We start from the raw sequence: 19006 nt of genomic DNA on the forward strand, positions 1-19006 counted from the left end.
CCTCTCTCTCTCCCTCACTCCCACCCTGCCTGCCTCGCTCGCTCCTTTGGGTTGTTTTCCCTCTCAAGGTCACAGTGCCTCTTTCTTCCTGACCCATGACTTTTAATCTTGAGAGAGTCTGTCTAGGTGGAAAAAAACAACTTGCATGCTTACAGTGGTAGATGAGCACAGGAGCAAAAACCTGGGAAAGATAGAACACTAGATATTGTGTTTACATTAGTCTTTGTTGAAATTCATCTCATGTGGTTTTCATTAGCAGCATCCAACTGCAAATGACTGTTTCCTTTTCTAAGGGTGCCAGATTCATATGGTCCAAATATTTTGTGTTTTATCTGAAAACTAGACATTTGTTGAAGAAACTGTGATCACCTGCAGCAGATGAATTCAATCCGCAGGCTTGTGACGGGCAGCATTCAATCGGTCCAAACATCTGGTTCAAACTGACCTCAACCAGAAAACAACATTTCTATTCAGTCACTTGCTGTGAGCGTCTTTTTTTTTTTTTTTTTTAAATAAAAAATGGATTCTTGTTTTAATGCTGTTAAGTACGGAAAAGAAGCTTCATAAAAAAAAAAAAGTCAACATGAAATTCCAGCTGCTGTAAATTCTGTTCCTCCGATGTTCTCACCTCAAGCAAATCTGAGCGCAGCGTTCTTTGCATTGTTCGTTTTGTCAACGATAATGACAACGAAAATATCTCGTTGTTACGGATGGAGAGTAATTGATCCTTTTCTTCAGGTATGTAGGTTTTCCCTTGCACTTTATACTGGTTTATGTTAGTTTTCACCTGTATTTTTCCTTTGCAGTAATTTCCACCTGTGTGATCACAGAAGGCCTCCACAGCTGGAACTACTTCCTCATTAGTTAATCATCCAATCATCTGTTCGTCCAGCCACTATAGACCCTACTCACATGACGTCACAACCGCGCCATATTGTCAGTCTACTCGTCGTGTTGACGCATTACCGCTACGTAAATTCTTCCTATGATGGCGTGTTTTTCTGCTCGTTAACATTAATAATCAAAATGGTGAAGGCGTGTGTGGCGGTTGGTTGCAATAACAGAGAAGATAGAGGGAGAGACTTGAAGTTCTACCGTATTCCGAGCGACCCGGAGAGGACAGCGAGATGGACTGCTGCAATTCGACAAGAAAACTGGGCTCCAAACAATTACCATGGATTATGTAGTAGTCATTTTATATCTGGTAAGATGCATTTAATACATATTTAGAGGGTTTTGGGCTGACAAACACAATTAAGATCATTGCGAGGCTAATCGCCGACAACATACAGTTTCAAATTCAAGATGTTTATTTCTTCCGCCATCATTATTTTTTGAATAATATTTAACTGGTACCAAGTGAAAGAAGCTGGCCTCGTCTCCGGATCATCCGTTAAACAGGTGTGTCCAAACTTTTTGCAAAGGGGGCCAGATTTGGTGTGGTAAAAATGTGGGGGGCTACCTTGGCTGATTTACATAGAACAATATATTCAAACACATTTTAGCAAGCCCTTCTGTGTGTCACATTTGCTTTATTTCTTTTAATTCATAATTTCAACAGTCTCATCTTTGTGGCGTTCTCTTTCGACACTCGGGCTCTTGCCAAATACTGCTGCTGTGAAATTAAACTAGCTTCAAGTTGCTATCATTTCTCGCTGCGTAGCTTCCCTGTAATGTTGTCGTACATGTCAGCGTGTCTTGTTCGGTAATATCGTTATCGCGTCACATTGAACTCTTTGAAAACAGCGACTGTCTCTTTGCAAATGAGGCAGACACAGTTGTTGCGTGTTTTATTGAAAAATAGTCCAATATCCACCTATCCTTGAAGCGTCGGCCATCGCAGTCAACTTTTTTTTTATTGATTGTCGCCATTTTAGAAAATTGGAAGTAAAGTGTCACACGGGGTCATGCTGCTTAGAGTGCTGCTCTTAAAGTTTTTCAAACTTTCGTGAGAATAGGCTGATTTTGTGTGGACAAGATAGTTGTAGATATCAGGGTAGCAGATGTCAGGCAGAGAGGGCAAAGACAGCGGGTCGAAAAATATCGATTTAGGCATCAAATATGGATCTGGCGAATGGATAGACTGAAGCTTTTCCACATAACGATTTTTATGCAACGCATCCAATGAGTTTACAGCGTCTGAAAGCACTGGGGCTTCCATGAATTGCACGACAAATTGAAACCATTGAGAATATGGATAAACAAAGACGGACAATATGGTGGCCGGATACAGCGACACGTCATTCTGTGACGTTGGGGAGTAGGGTCTATAGAAGTTGAATTGTTTGCTGGGTTCAGGAGAGGCGGTGGCAGCTCTCAATTTGGTTGTCTTGGTTTGTTAAAGCCTGTTATGTTTTGACTTTGCTTCTGTTTGTGAAGTTTGCTTTCTGCCACTTGTTTATTAATGATCTCTATTGTCTTTTTCTTGAGGTTGGCGCAGAGCACAGTGGTAGGGACTAGAGTGTCTCCCACCTCACGTAGGTAACCCTCTGTATTAGTCCATTAGATAGAACGGCAACACCACCCATGTATTTAGGGGCACAATACTGTAGGTGCCTGCCACAGTAGTGATTTAGTTTGGGGGTTGTTTTGGGTTCTAGGTTTAGTTGGGGGGTTTTGGAACTTTTATTTGGGGTTTGCTGCATAGTGCAGGGGGTTGGGTAAATGTTTGTGTGCTCTGTGTCCATTGCCTTTCTGTTAAATAAACTTATTTGCAATTTGGATTTGTCACTGCCTCCCCCTTTCACACCTGCCGTCTCATGTTACGCTCGCGGCCCCTGAGCACCAGGGGTACTCGTAACACTCGTTGACCGGCAATTTTTATTGAGACAATGACGAGCTAAACACGTGTCTCGGTAGACTAAAACATAACGAGACGGATGCCAGTTTTCGTCTGTTGACACAAGACAAAAATGCGGCATAGTTTCCATCATATGTTCACAATGTGCAACATTTTTTAATTATATGTGAAGATAGCCTTCACTAGTGTCCTCTTCATGCTCCATGCTTGCTTGTTTTGAAACACATGGTGAGATTTGTTTTCTTATCTTGGCAAGATCGCTTTAGCCTTTAAGGTCTGTGCTGAGTGAGTGATCATTACACACTAAATGTAACTAGTATCATTAGCATATCATTTGCATTGGCTTTAGCATTTGGCGTGACAAACGTCGTCTTCAATTCTCCGATAACGTCCAGGTGGGTATAATTCATTGAAAATAATATACTGTTTTCCTACTGAGTATGTATGATCATCACCAAGTTGGCATTGTCCATGTAGACCAGGGGTGTCAGTCCCGGTCCTCGAGAGCCCCTATCCAGCTTGTTTTCCGTGTCTACCTCCTTTAACACACCTGAATCAAATCATCAGCTCGATCCTGATGAGTTGATTCAGGTATGTTAGAGGAGGGAGACACGGAAAACAAGCTGGATAGGGGCTCTCGAGGACCGGGATTGGGCACCCGTGATGTAGACACTACAATTTGTTCATATATGTCCATGTTCATTCCAAATTGTTTGGAAACCTTTATTTATTTTTGGGACTAAAACTGTTGAATTTTACAGACGAAAACATTTGGAGTCACGTCGACTAAAACAAGATAGGCATATTTTACTCATTTCAAGATATATATGAACATAAGACGCAGGCAAGTATTTTCATCCAAAAGACAGACGCAAATGAAAGGGGCTGCCAAACACAACACTGCAGTGGGATGTTTGAAATGTTTTATGAGAGGTACGAACGAGGCTGTTTGTGTGGTTTGTTTCTTTCAGTCACATGACTTTCGAAACGCTAGTTTTTGTGGCTCTGACTGCTCAGATCCATGCTGAAGGAATCCGACCTTTTAGCCAGTTTGCTGGAATCACGCCAGCCGAACCGCCGGACACAGCTCCAATGACCCGGGCCGGCAAAATCCAACAACCCAGACAAAAGGCCAAACTCAACGCATTCACCTTAGTCTTAAACCCTTGTACTGACTCCATTTTGAAAGCGCAAGGAAGGCTGCAAAACACCGGTTGACAATTTATTCTGAGTCGACAGCAATCATACAGCACAGAGGGACCCAGGCGAGGATTCACGACACTATATCACAAGTCAACTAAAGATTCCCAAGAAAAGTGACAACGATTAGTTAAGCATTCAGTCTTTTAAAGGCTCTGGTGAGGCGGGCTGTGGTACGGAAGAAGGGTGTGTTTAGCCATTGTTTAGGATAATCTTCTGTCGTAGTTTGGGCTGCTTAGTTCATGCGTCACAGTTACTGGGGCAACCCCAGTGGGAGATTTTGCCCGCCTCAGTGTCAAAGGGGCGCTCGGAGTCTTATGAGTCATGTTATCAGTTGGATATCGGGCGTTCTCTGGTGTTCCTTGTGTTGGGACAGGACGTCCCGCCATTTCTTCTGGACTGTCCTGAAGAGCTGATGGTGGGATTTGGTGTTGCAGATGTGGGCTTGTAGATGTCTTGCCTATTAGCTGGTTGTCAGCGTCCATCTTGCTCAGTCAGCTGCATGACGCATGCGTTGGGCTTCAGTGGTCAGAAGGCGTCATGCATCTCTTATGCCCTATGTCAAATATATTCTGCCTGTTTTTTTTAAACCATGATATAAATGCCATTTATTTTATATTGGGTGTCTTAGAGGAATACAAACAGTGGAACAGTAAATTGGAGAAAAGATGCTATTCCCCGGTTGATTACAATTAAGTGTTTTAGAGTAATACAAACAGTCAATCCGAGAAAAGATACCATTCCTTCAATGCAAAGGGCTGAATGTTTCCACTTAGCGTCTACCTGTTGATTCTAAAAGAGCGATATTTATTGGTGCCTCACACTTCCTTTTACAGCGGGAAACATTCCATGCCTCAGCCTTTTTCGTACTGAAACATCTGCTTTCCAAACAGATGGGCGAGCGAGGCCGCGTTGGGCTCTGCTCTAGAGTCAAATGATTTGTATATTAATCAAACAACTATGCAACAATGATGTCTTCTCCCGAGGTGAGTGACGGAGCACCTGGTGATTTGAAGATGAGCAGGCAAGGCGTATTCCCAAAGGATGGGAAGTTACTGCATATTGACTGAAAAGTTGTCGCACACAACATCCTGCGAGCTGTTTAGGAACATTCTTTTCTTTCGCACGCCGCGCCCAAAACTCAGGCCAAAATCCACGTCTCTGAAATCTCTAAGCCCGCTGTTTTTGGCTGTTAAAATACTTGCTGTCAGCTTTGTAGTCATGTCACTATGTCTGCTCACAACAAATAACATAAAAAAATAATAATAGTAATAATAATTTTTTGGTATAAATCAGACTCGTGACATAAATGCAAGCTGTCTTCTGATTGTTTTTTTTTTTTTTTTTTACTGCTTTCAGTTCCTTGCATCAAATGTAACCGGCCAAAGAGAAAAAATTAGATTTTGACTCCCTTGGAAAAAGCTGGAAGTAAACTCCTCCTATTGTGTATTTTGTAAATATTGTATTTTCAAAACTTAAAGGGTCATAATAATGCGGGACATTATCTTAGCGTCGCTCGAGGTACTGCCGTCGCCACAATAGTGTAGTAACGGGAAGCTTATGCTGTTAAATCAATGCCAAAAGTATTGTAATCTAAAAAAATAAAAAGATTGAAAAAAAAAAAAAAAACATTTGAAACTGAATGTTTGTTTTATTCTTGAATCTTTCATAAGTTTAAAAAACATTTTGATTTTTTTTCATGTACAAAGTTAATATTTTCAGATTTTTTCCCCCAGTTTTTTACATTCGTCTTTTTTTCACTTTAGAATATTTTTTTTCGCTTTCAATTCTTTTTTTTTTCTCCTTCAGTTTCAAAACTTTTGGCCGTGTTTTAACGCAGGGGGGCTCGGCCTCGACGAGAGGCGTGTTGACTTGTGAGACAGCCTATCAATGCAACCTCAAATGATGCTGCCTTCAGGAAACGTGGGTACTTCGGTGCCGGGATTAGCGATGGGGCAGCGTAGGGTGGGTTGCCAACGGGCTCACACGATGACTGGGTTGTATTTCACAGGGCTGATTTGTGTAGACTCCATCCCTCCCAATCACTTGTCTTCTAGACTCCCCCCTTCCTGGTTAACAGGCCCCCCCACATGTTGTCAACCGGAAATACATCTAGCTGACGATCGCACCAACATATTCATAGTGTAGACGTTCAATGTATTTCTTGTTGTTGTTTGTTTTTTCAGTCTCTCTCTCCTTCTTTTCTTCTGTTCCCCCATAACCCTTCCTGGTCGCTGCTTTGTCTTAAATAAACAAGGTATGCTGTACGTCATAAAACTGGGTCTGTCCTTGGACCACTCCTTTTTACATTATACATTAATAATATTTTTCTTCCGAATCAACATTGTAATGTCCACTTTTTTCCTGATGATTGTATTCTATATGCGCCCGGTTCTTCCCGGGCTCTTGCTCTGACTCAATTACAGACTGCTTTTGATTGTTTACAAATATCTCTTCATAATCACAGATTAGTTTTAAATGCTGAAAAAACTCAATACTGTACATGGTTTTCTCCACTTCCTCCATTACTGACAATGACTTACCCGGAATCAAATCCCTAAATGGTACTCAAATTACTCTCACTGATTTATACAAATACTTAGGAATTTGGATTGACAAAAACTTATCATTCAAAACTCATATTCTTCGCCTAATCCGTAAATTTAAATTTAAACTTCGCTTCCTGTATAGAATCATGGGCTGTTTGTCAACTTCTAACCCAAAAACCATTGTATTACCTTCTTTTGTTTCTATTCTTGATTACTATTCTTGTACTGTCATGCAGCTCCATCAACGCTTCAACAGTTAAACCCGGTTTATCACAGTGCACTACGTTTCATCACCAATGACGAGTCATCATTGTACCCTGTATCAAAACGTTGGTTGGTCCTCACTACAGTCAAGAAGAAATATCCACATCATGTTATTCATCTATAAGGCTTTACTGTGCAAACTTCCAAACTACCTCACATATCTCCCTAACCCTACAAAACACAATCATCCAACTACTTATCCCTAAACATCCCACTCACACGCACTAATGTTGTCAGAACTGGCTTTAGCTACTATGCTCCTCTTAAATGGAATGAATTGCAATCTACTCTTACACTACAGTAATTACAGGCCAATATCAAATCTGACATTCCTGGGGAAAATTATCGAAAGGGTTGTGTTTGAACAGATCCAGACTTTTATGATCCAAAACAATCTTTTTGACTCATTTCAGTCTGGATTTCGGCCACAACACAGCACCGAGACCGTGCTTATCAAAGTCCTAAATGATATTCGTCGGAATACCGATGCAGGCAAATCATCTGTTCTGCTACTATTGGATCTCAGCGCCGCATTTGACACGGTTGATCACAACATACTACTCAGCAGATTGGAACAGTGGGTAGGGCTTACTGACACTATTCTTCAGTGGTTCACATCCTATTTACATGATAGGGATTTCTTTGTGTCAATTGGAAATTATCAGTCAGAACGAACCAAATTCACGTGTGGAGTCCCTCAAGGGTCAATTCTTGGACCACTCTTATTTAACATCTATATGCTTCCGTTAGCTCAGATAATGGAACAGTATGACATCTCCTATCACGCCTATGCAGATGACACACAACTGTACATTTCTGTGTCCCCACATGATTATAGTCCCTTAGTCTCCCTGAGTAAATGCATTCATCAAATCAATGAATGGATGTGCCAGAATTTTCTCCAGTTAAATGTGGAGAAAACAGAGGTGATCATTTTTGGGCCAAAAAAGGAAAGGTCAAAGATAAGCAGCCAACTTAGCACAATGTCACTTACAGCTACAAATCAAGTCAGAAACCTTGGCGTAATTATTGACTCAGACCTAAAATTTGATAGCCATCTAAAGTCCGTCACTAAATCCGCTTATTACCACCTAAAAAATATAACCAGAATTAAGGGGCTTCTGACTCAACAAGACATGGAAAAACTTATGCATGCATTCGTTTTCAGCAGATTGGACTACTGCAACGGTATATTTACAGGTCTTGATAAAAAATCAGTCAGGAAGCTGCAGCTAGTACAGAATGCTGCAGCCAGAGTCCTCACAAATACAAGGAAGCTGGACCACATTACACCGGTTTTGAAATCGCTACACTGGCTTCCAGTGAGTCAAAGGATAGACTATAAAATACTACAAAACACTTAATGGCCTTGGACCAAAATACATGCTTGACTTGTTAGATTCCTATGAGACATCTAGACCCCTAAGGTCGTCTGGAACCGGTCTTCTGCATGTTCCAAGAACAAGAACCAAGCAGGGTGAGGCAGCATTTAGTTATTATGCTCCTCACCTCTGGAACAAGTTACCCGAACGTCTGAAGTATGCTCAAACCGTTAGCTCCTTTAAATCAGGGCTAAAAACGCTTTTGTTTAGCACTGCATATCCATAACTGTCTATATATTTCAATCTACCTGCCTTCTATTCCTCTTGTGCTTATCTCCATTGCTGATTTCAGTGATTATTATTAGTAGTAGTTTTTGCTTTATTTCTATTTTTGTTTTATTTTTATTTATTTATTTTTATTCTGTGATTAAATGCGATCTTTTGTCTTGGTTTTTACGTTGTGTTGATTTAAATGTGATTTTTATGGTTTTCATGTGATGTAAAGCACTTTGAATTGCCTTGTGTTGAATTGTGCTATATAAATAAATTTGCCTTGCCTTGCCTTGCCTTACAGTCAATCAGTCATCTTGGTGATTTTAAATGTCTTTTGTCTGATGTTTTTTCTGATTATTGTTTCCGTTAGTGTAATTTGTGTTGTTTGATATTTGTGAATGTTTTTTCGTGCTCAGGCTTCTCTTGTAAAAGAGATATTAATCTCAATGAGACTGCCTGATAAAATAAAGATTAAATTAAAAATAAATAAATAATTTTAAAAAACTGTTCAGACCAACCGGACACTCAGATTTCCATTCTCCGTGTCAAACTGCTGAACCGGACTGGTTTGAAAAAAACACACACAAAAAAAACCAATGATTTGTACACATGAAAGAGGCTTTCGGGGTTCTCAATTTTTATTGTGACGTAGTCGCCTCCACTTATAGAGAATTTTTATCGCCTCAACCTGACGTGTGATGAAAAAGCTATGCGCGGTGGGAATACTGTGAAGACCAGATGATTGAGAGAGTTCTGTGGCTTGTTTGTCTGAGACTCATTGTTTTAAAGATTATTGTTTCTGAAACTAGTTCAAAATGTAATTGTTACCAGAACTTCTAAAATATGTGTGTTGCATTTTACACAGCAAAGAAGTATAATCAGCTGATTTGGAAAAGAAAACAACAACCACCACTGTTCCGGTTTATTTATTCAAGCCTCCTCTTTGTAAAAAGGCTGTGATTGAGTGTTACAATGTATAAAAACACAGGACCCTAAAAAGCATAATGAAACTCATTCACTAATGAAACCAGTAAAGCTCATCAAACTGCTGAGGCAGCATTGTCGTTGTTTCTTTTTCTTGTAAACGACTAAAAACCAAATCCAAGATACATAAACGTGTATTTCATCTGTTTTGAGGTTAACACACATTTCAAGATAATGGCAGACTCACTCACCCAACTTTTTTGTCATCCAAGGCAGGGGTCTTCAGCTCATTATGGTTCACAGGCCACATTTATGGGAAATAAATCTCATGTGGGCCGGACAAGTCCATTTTTTCGACAAATACAGCATGTACTGGCTGTCATAGAAGGCGCCTGACGTCCAATTCATTTTGACTGAAAGGGGCAAATGAACGAAGATGAGCATTCACAGCCACGTCCGATTGGATGTCTATCGTTGTCAATGGCGGGCAATGAATTCATTTTGCGACACCTCGATTTCATTTTAAGATACAGGGAATCCTCGGGTTACGCACGAGTTCCGTTCCTATGCCATGTGTAAATCAGAATTAACACTTTAAGTACCCCTAAACATCCCCTTAATCTGAAAATAACTATCCAAAAACGTGTATTATACATCATATTAATAAAAAAGTAAAAAATGAGCTACTACTGTAAATGACATTCTGGAAAAAGTCAATACAGGACATACACAACAACTCATGGACCACCTCAACACCACGGACACCACCGGCAGTATCAAATTCACCCATGAAGAGGAAACAGATCATTCCATAGCCTTTTCCCAACATAAACATACATCACACAGACAACGGCAACATCAACATAAAAGTACACAGGAAACCCCCACACGCACCGACCAATTCCTCCTATGGACATCTCAACACCTCACTATCCATAAACTGTCAGTCGTCAGAACATTACATGAACGTATGGCAATGATCACAGACCCAGAAGACAGAAGACAGGAGGAAAAACATAACCAGCACTAAAAAGCTGTCAGTATCCACAGTGGGCAATAGCAAAAGGTGCTGGACAGGTTAAAAACAATAACAAAACGACACAGAGATATGGTGACCTTGCCGTACGTGAGAGGAGTCACGTAACGTGTCCAAAGAATTATGAAAAAAAAAAAAATACAACCTAAACACTCCGCCAGATATTGGTCCATCCAATGGACGAAATCCACCCAGAAAACAAATGTAACTCCATGCAACTCATGCAATAAATCATACATAGGGGAGACAGGGAGGAGCTTTACTACAAAGAAAAACAGAACACAAGAAGGGGTGTGAGAAGAAGACAACAATAAGATCTACAAGGGAAATAAAAGAACAAGCACAACAGGAACATCACAAGTCAGCCATCACTGATCACTGCAAGAGGGAAAACCACATTATGAACTGGGAAAAGGCCAGAGTCATCTGCACTGAAGAAAACAAACATCCACGCTGGACCATTGAGATCCGCAAGCGGGGCCTGACGACCATCAACAGGGACGAGGGGGCTTACACCCTCTCCACTACCTGGACCAGCATCCTGGAAGAGTGAATGGTCAGCAGAGGGCCAGACAGGTGAGTCACGCCTTCATCCAACAGCTGATAAAGACCCATGTCACCAACACAAGTGACTCTGATGAAGGCGGATGTGTTCGCTGAAACATGTCAGGTAATTAAAACGACCTGTAACTATCGTCTGGGATAGATGAAAAATTCAACCAACTTCTATGCCATTTAAAGATAAGTGACTTCTTGCCAATTTTGGATCATTTCCTGTTGATTTTTCAGCCATTTCTAGGCTGCCTCATGTTGATTCTGGGGCACTTCCAGGTGAGTTCAAGTGTTACTTCCTGTTGGTTTTGGGGCCTTTTTGGGTCCCTTCCTAGTTAACTCAATGGCTCATTGACACTGCTCCATGTCCATTCCATTTGACTGAGCGAATAAACGCGTGTAACTGCGAACACAAAAGTGAGCCAAGTGCACGTACTCAAGTCACACGAATCTCTGGTTTTACGGCACCAATGTCAAAATAAAAGTATGTCATTTTTTTATGTACAGTATGAATGGGCTACAATGTACCTAACAGCCAGGGGGCTGAATCGGATCCCCTGGCTGACTGCGGGCCATATATTTGACACCATGGATCTAAGGTGTAAGAATGGCTTGTTAAACATGTTTCTATGTAAAACACCATTACCAAAGACGAAAATCCAGCAAAAACGGAATCTTTAAATCCCCAAATGATTCAAACCTTTGTCAAATATGCAAGTCATGGAAAAGACTACCTGCTCTAATGACAGGAAGGCAACACACCCGCTCTCCAATAATATTGTGAGTGATTTGGGAAGGAATGTCCAAGAAAATCTTTTCTTATGGAAGAACATTTGCTCACTAATGTTCACCTAATAGTGTAAAAACTTGCCATCTGTTTTAACTTTTAAAGTTATGTCTGGTGAAAAGAATGTTTTGCATAGGAAAACCAAACACTTGCTACACAAGATTTTTTTTACAGATAGGAAAAACACCCCTGCCAAATCAAATGGAGATGAATACATCCCTATCTTCAAACAGGACACCCAGTCTTGTTGGACATGGACAGCAGGTCAGACACATAATTTAACTCGTAGCGTTAACATGGCATCGCATTAGCTTTAGCATCCAGCGTGGCGAGCGTCCCGGACAATTTTTAGTTGCATACATTTGGTGGTGTCCAGGTGGACTTAATTCATTTAAAATAATGTACCATTTTATGGTGAAGGGAATAGCATCTTTTCTCGTATTTCCCGTTCGATTGTTTGTAACTCTAAGTACCCAATATAAAATAAATAGCATTTATATCGTAGTTTAGGGAAAACAAGCAGATTATATTTGACATAGATAGATGATGCCTTCTGACCACGGAAGCCCAACGCGCGTGTCAAGCAACTGAGCAAGATTGACGCTAACTACTAGGTGATAGGCAAGACATCTACAAGCCCACGTCTGCAACACCAAATCCCGCAATCAGCTCTTCAGGACAGTCCAAAACAAATGGCGGGACTTCCTTTACTACTACAACACCCGATAACAAAAACAACTCTAAGTGTGATAGCTCGGCACCTCTCAGCCGTCAAGGCGGGCCGAACCTCCCACCTCAGTTGCCTCAGTGACCATGACCCAGCAATGAACGGAGATGCATGAACTTAACCGCCCAAATTTGGAACAGAAGAATTATCGGAAACAACACCCAGGCACACCCTTCGTCTGGCCCACGGTACCGCAGACTTCAAAAAGACTGAACGTTTAGCTAACAACTGTCGCTTCTAGGGGACATGCCGATGTGCTCGTTGTTTTGCTGACCCTGGATCCACAATCGCCTCTCTGTCGGGGAACCATTTGCTGTTTGCCTTGCCGTTTGATTGCTTCCGACCTGAATGAATTGTGTTTTGAAGCCTTTTTCCAGATTTCAAAATGGAGCCAGCACAAGGGGTTAAGACTAAGGTGAACGAGAGCTGTCTGAAGACCTGCAATTAAGGATTGTTGATTTGTATAAAGCTTGGAAAGGAAAACAAAACCATTTCTAAGATTCTGGATGTTCATCCCTCGCCAGTCAGAGAAGTTGTCTACAAATGGAGAGAGTTTGGCACTGTTGCTTCTCCCCCAAGGAGTGGCTGCCTACTAAAGATTACACCAAGAGTTCAGTGCAGAGTACTCAGAGAGGTTAAAAAAAAAAGAGTGTCTTCTAAAGACTTACAGAAATCACTGGCACAGCCCAATATCTCTGTGCACAGATCAACTATATGTGAAACTATGGCCACAGAGGAAGCCACTGCTGTCTAAAATAAAAACATTGTTGCTCGTTTTAATGTTCGCAAAAAGGCACAGAAGTTTTGGCAAAATATTTTGTGGACTGATGAAACCACAGTTGAATTATTTGGGAGTAACACACAACGCCATGTGTGGAGAAAAAAAATGGAACAGCTCACCAACATCCCCACCGTGAATCATGGTGGAGGGAGCATCATGATTTGGGGCTGTTTTGCTGCCTCAGGGCCTGGACAACTTGCAGCCATTAATGGAAGAATGAATTCACAAGTTTTGCAGAAAAATCTCAGGCCGTCTGTCAGACAATTGAAACTAAAAAGAGGATGGATGCTGCAACAAGACAATGATCCAAAACACACAAGTAAATCAATTTCAGAAGAAGAAAATACACATTCTGGAGTGGCCAAGTCAAGTCCAGACATGAACTCCATTGAGATGCTGTGGCATGACCTAAAGACAGCGATTCATGCCAAACCTCCCTGGAATCTGACTGAACTACACCAGTTTTGTCGAGAAGAATGGTCCTGATCGATGTGCCAGACTGATCTGCAGCTACAGGAAGCGTCTAGTTGAAGTTATTGCTGCCAAAGGAGGGGCCACAAAACATTAAATATGACGATTCGCTTACTTATATTTTCCCCCTTCTGTCATTGTTTGCATACTATCATCATTACAATATGAAAACCTGTAAATGTTTTGGTGGTTTTAGTTAAAGCAGACACTGTTTTTTCATCTGTGTGATTTGGACAAGGATCAGATCACTTTGATGGTGATTTTTTTGGTAGGAATTTCAGTAGGCAAGCTCAAATAGGTGGCAGCACTCTTGCGACCATTTAAGAATAAAGCGATTCAGAAGATGAATCCTTGAATGAATATACCGTGTTTGGTGCAAATGCTTGGGCAACCAAAGTCTGGACATGATATAACAAAACAACATAACTCGTCAATTATTTGTTCTGGTACTTAAATCCAGAAATCTTCAATATTTATATCTTTGGAAACATTCACTTTTTAAATACATAGAGTGTGGCGTTGAAGGGAGTCTCGATGCCGTGCTCGGCGGCTCATGTGTCTCTTGTCACTCGCTAGGAACTCTGCTCACTCAGCCGGAACGCACACGGCTCTTAAGTGTCTGTGTCACGTGACTGTGACGTACAACATCTCCCACACACAAGTTCGGTGGGTGAATTATGTCCTATAATAAAGGATCACCACAAGAGTACTTTTACTGTCTGGATTTGTGAATCCATAGGCTGATACTTAGTTGCCGAAGTATATAAAATAATGAGCTGTTTTTTTTTGTCTTTCACACCAGATATTTGTACTTTTGCTCAAGTAGGCTATCGCTTTCAAGTACATGAAACAAGACGGATGCCACGGCCCTCCCCTGACAAAAGTAAACCTAATGATTTTTGTAAAGTCAGGGCTTTCAACACATTTCTTTTATTGTCTTAAATCAGTTAGTGTTGGAATACCCAATGGGATTGATAGCCAAGCATGTGCTGTCTGACTAAATAAAATCTCACTTGGTTAGGGCAGACAGCTGCTCCATGTCAGTTCATGCAGCAGGGCCGAGAATGAAAAGTGGTATTTGCCACGTGGCAAAATGCGGCATTTTTGTCAGGCTGTGGTGACGAGACGGACTCAGATGCGGAGTAAAGGCAATACGGTTTATTAATGAAAAGTAAGGTTCTTCCGCTGACATGCTGGGATAAGAAAAAGTACAAACAAAAAGCGCTCCAACGGAGGAATGAGTCAGGATGGCCACGATCAAAATTTTCAAACACAAAGCACTCCAAATGGAGGAAAATATACAGGATTACAATGAAAGCTATGACAAGAGGCTGATGTGACTAATCTGGGTAGAAAGACACTTCTGCACAAGACAAGGGAAACTAGGGCATTATATACACACAAGGTAATGGGGAACAGGTGGAAATAGGTAATTATGTGACAAGAGGAAGGGCAAGTACGTGACTATGAAGAGGGCGAAGCCTTCAAAATAAAACAGGAAGCTAAGTGGCATGACAATTTTTATTTTTTTTGCCATGTGGCAAAATGGATTTTGCCATGTGGCGTTTTTTTTTTTTTTTTTTGCCATGTGGCAAAATTGATTTAGCCAAAAATGTGTTTTTCTGCCGTTTTAAACGAATGGAAAATTTGGATGTACATATCCGTCAATGGCATGGATATGCATTGCCTGCAAAAAAATGCCACAAACCAAAATCCATTTTGCCACATGGCCCAAAAATATGGCACATGACAAAAAAAAAAAAAACGCTACATGGCAAAATCCATTTTGCCACATGGCCAAAAAAATGCCACTTGGCAAAATCAATTATGACACATGGCAAAAAAAGCCACATGGCAAAATCCATTTTGCCACATGGCAAATACCACTTTTCATTCTTGGCCCTGCTGCACGAGTTGACCTGAAGCAGCTGTCTGCCCTTGTTTTTCTCCTTTCAATTTGTGGTCCATGTTAGAGGCAGGAATCTGAGCACTACCTGTCTTGGTGTTGCAAAGGGTAAATGAGTGTGTGTGCATAGAGTTGTGTGTCACTGTAACCTAATTTATATCACTTGGGAAGGTTTGAGAGAGGTAGAAAGAGAGGAGGCAGGGTAATATTATTTAGAAGTAATACTACTTGAGTAAAACCTTTGGCTACTCTACCCACCTCTGCCGATAACGGCAAACATTTTAGGTGATATGTAACCCTGGGGGCAACTGGGTATGTTGTCCCGGGCATCAGGACAATAGGTGCCCCTGAACGACCCTTAATTTAATTGACTTCACATATTTCTTTTTATTTAAATCGTCTGATCATACGTTCTACTCGATATATACTTAGGTATACTGCTTTGTTGCTTAGCACTCTCAGTTGAATAGCATTGTAGCCTACATGGGACAATAGATGGAAATTGATTGTTTATATTGTGTCACATCACATTACAGTCTGCTAAATTTAACTGTCAAATAAATTTGAAAATTCACACTGTCATGGCTTGCAAAGCATTAAAAGTACTGTGTAGCTGGTGGCAGGGGTGGGGGGCCTTATAATGGTCTCTTGTGCCCAGGGCCCAGCAAGTCTGTTGACAGCCCTGGAAGCACGTTCACTCAGTGTGGCGGTCAGTTGAAAACGCATATGATCACTTTACAGCTCTTCCTCTCGAGGCAAATATTTGGAACGACGCTCCAAATTCAATTGAAGGGATCTAGCACACGTCTGGCTTTGCACAACAAGGGCAGCTTAATGAAAACACAGTAAAACTAAGACTACTACAGAGAAAAACACGTGGGAAAAAGTTGGACTGTCTCCCAGCTCCTCTCAAGTGCCCTTATTAACATGTGCAGTAATTCCAATATTTCTTTTAGTTCAACTGACAAGATGTGTTTAAACGTGCAAAGTTTGGCAGTGCAACTCTTCTTTTAGCAGTGGATGAGTTTCCTTCAACTTCTGCTGACGTCATGTAATTAAGAGAATAAATCCAGACTAGAATGAGACTTGGCCCAGACAACACCAGTCTGTTCAGACCATCACTAGCACTTTGCAGTGCTTGTAGGGGACGTGGTGTCACCTGGAAAATATGGATGTGGTGTAAAACGCAGACACAAAAACAGCATTTATGTTTGGATGGTGTATAACTCTGTCGTCAGATAAATGAAAGCTGATGAAAATTTTTGTAAAATGATAAGGATTTTTTTCCCATTCACTTTTGTGTTTTTTCATCGCAAGCGAAATAAATGAAGATATTACTACCAAAGCATTTGTAATTGCAATCATTTTCTGGGAGGAATTGAGCATTATCTGACAGAATTGCAGGGGTGCCAATATTTTTGGCCAGCACTGTAGCTTGAAGGACACCGGAGAGTGAGTTGGAGGTTGGAGTTTGGGGGCGCATGAGTGACACAACCAAACCATGCTACGACTACATAGGCTATACAAAAAGAAAATGTCCCACATTGTGAAAATATGACAGGAACTACGTATGGCGCATTTTTGTCTTGTCAGACAAAAACTGTCATTCGCCTCGCTAAGTTTTAGTCTCCCAAGACCCATTTATTTTTTTTATTATTATTATTTTTTAGCCTGTTATCGTCTTGTCATTTTCAAGAAAAAAAAGTTCTAATATTTTCATTATCATTGTTGGCGAAAGCAACAATGATGCCGATGAGAAAATGTAAATTTGGTTTCATGTTCCTCCAAGAGTAACGCAGTAAGACGTCAAATGTTTTGACCAAGGAACCTTTAGCTGACCTGATATAAACTCAAGAATGCTAAAGACTCTAAAGAATGAATATTACTTTTCATGGAGCATTTGCTTTTTTATCTTATTCCACATGTGACGCATTCTGGGGCAACCTCGGAGTTAGTTTGCAACCTTTGCAGATGGCGTTGACCTTTTTGCACCGCTGATGTGGTTTTTGGCCCAAACAAATGAGTCAAGAGTTTTGCCATTCTGAATGTTTGTCACGGCACCAATACGGACACCACAACATGTTCCATTCCACTCTGACATACACTTCTGGCCAAAAGTATTGGCACCCCTGCAATTCTGTCAGATAATCTCTCCCAGAAAATGATTGCAATTACAAATGCTTTGCTAGTAATAATCTTCATTTATTTTGCTTGCCATGAAAAAACACAAAAGTGACCGGGAACATTTTTAAAATCATTATCATTTTACACAAAACTCCAAAAATGGGCCGGACAAAAGTATTGGCACCCTTTGAAAAATCATGTGATGCTTCTCTAATTTGTGTCATTAACAGCACCTGTTACTTACCTGTGGCACATAACAGGTGGTGGGAATAACTACATCACACTTGCAGCCAGTTAAAACCGATTAAAGGTGACTCAACCTCTGTCCTGTGTCATTGTGCGTACCACATTGAGCACGGAGAAAAGAAAGAAGACCAAAGAACTGTCCGAGGAATTGAGAATCAAAATTGTGAGGAAACATGGGCAATCTCAAGGCTACAAGTCCATCTCCAAATACCTGAATGTTCCTGTGTCTACCGTGCGCACTGTCATCAATAAGTGTAAAGCCCATGGCACTGTGGCTAACCTCCCTAGATGTGGACGGTAAAGAAAAATCAACAAGAGATTTCAATGAAAGATTGTGCGGATGGTGGATAAAGAACCTCGACGAACATCCAAACAAGTTCAAGCTGTCCTGCAGTCCAAGGGTACAACAGTATAAACCCGTACCATCTGTCTGAATGAAAAGGGACTCAATGGTAGAATACACAGGAAGACCCCACTTCTGACCAGGAGACATAAAAAAAGCCATGCAGGAGTTTGCCAAAACTTACCTGAGAAAGCCAAAACCGTTTTGGAAAAATGTTCTCTGGTCAGATAAGACAAAAGTAGAGCTTTTCGGGGAAAGGCATCAACATAAAGTTTACAGGGAAAAAAACGAGGCCTTCAGAGAAAATACCGTATTGGCCCGAATAAAAGACGATGTTTTTTGCATTGAAATAAGATTGAAAAAGAGGGGGTCGTCTAAAATTCGCGGTCTAGACATTATACCCATTCACGACGCTAGATGGCGCCAGATATCATTGAAGCGATGTTCTGTCATGGCAGATCTCAGCTACTAGTTTAACCAGTTTGCATTATTTATTGCAATGTTTATCCTTATTCAGAATTGATTCAAGACTAGTTACAGATAGACTTCACTTGTATAGTTAATGCAGTTATTGCAATTTTGTTGTTTTATCACAATAGATTGGTTTATTTACATTTCAAAAACCAGAAGCCATTCATTTACGAATGTGATTGCACTTTAGTTTACATATTTAAATGTTCAGATATTAAGATTTGAAGGAG

The sequence above is a fragment of the Corythoichthys intestinalis genome, chromosome 9 (assembly GCF_030265065.1).
Source record: "Corythoichthys intestinalis isolate RoL2023-P3 chromosome 9, ASM3026506v1, whole genome shotgun sequence".
Classification (NCBI taxonomy): Eukaryota; Metazoa; Chordata; class Actinopteri; order Syngnathiformes; family Syngnathidae; genus Corythoichthys; species Corythoichthys intestinalis.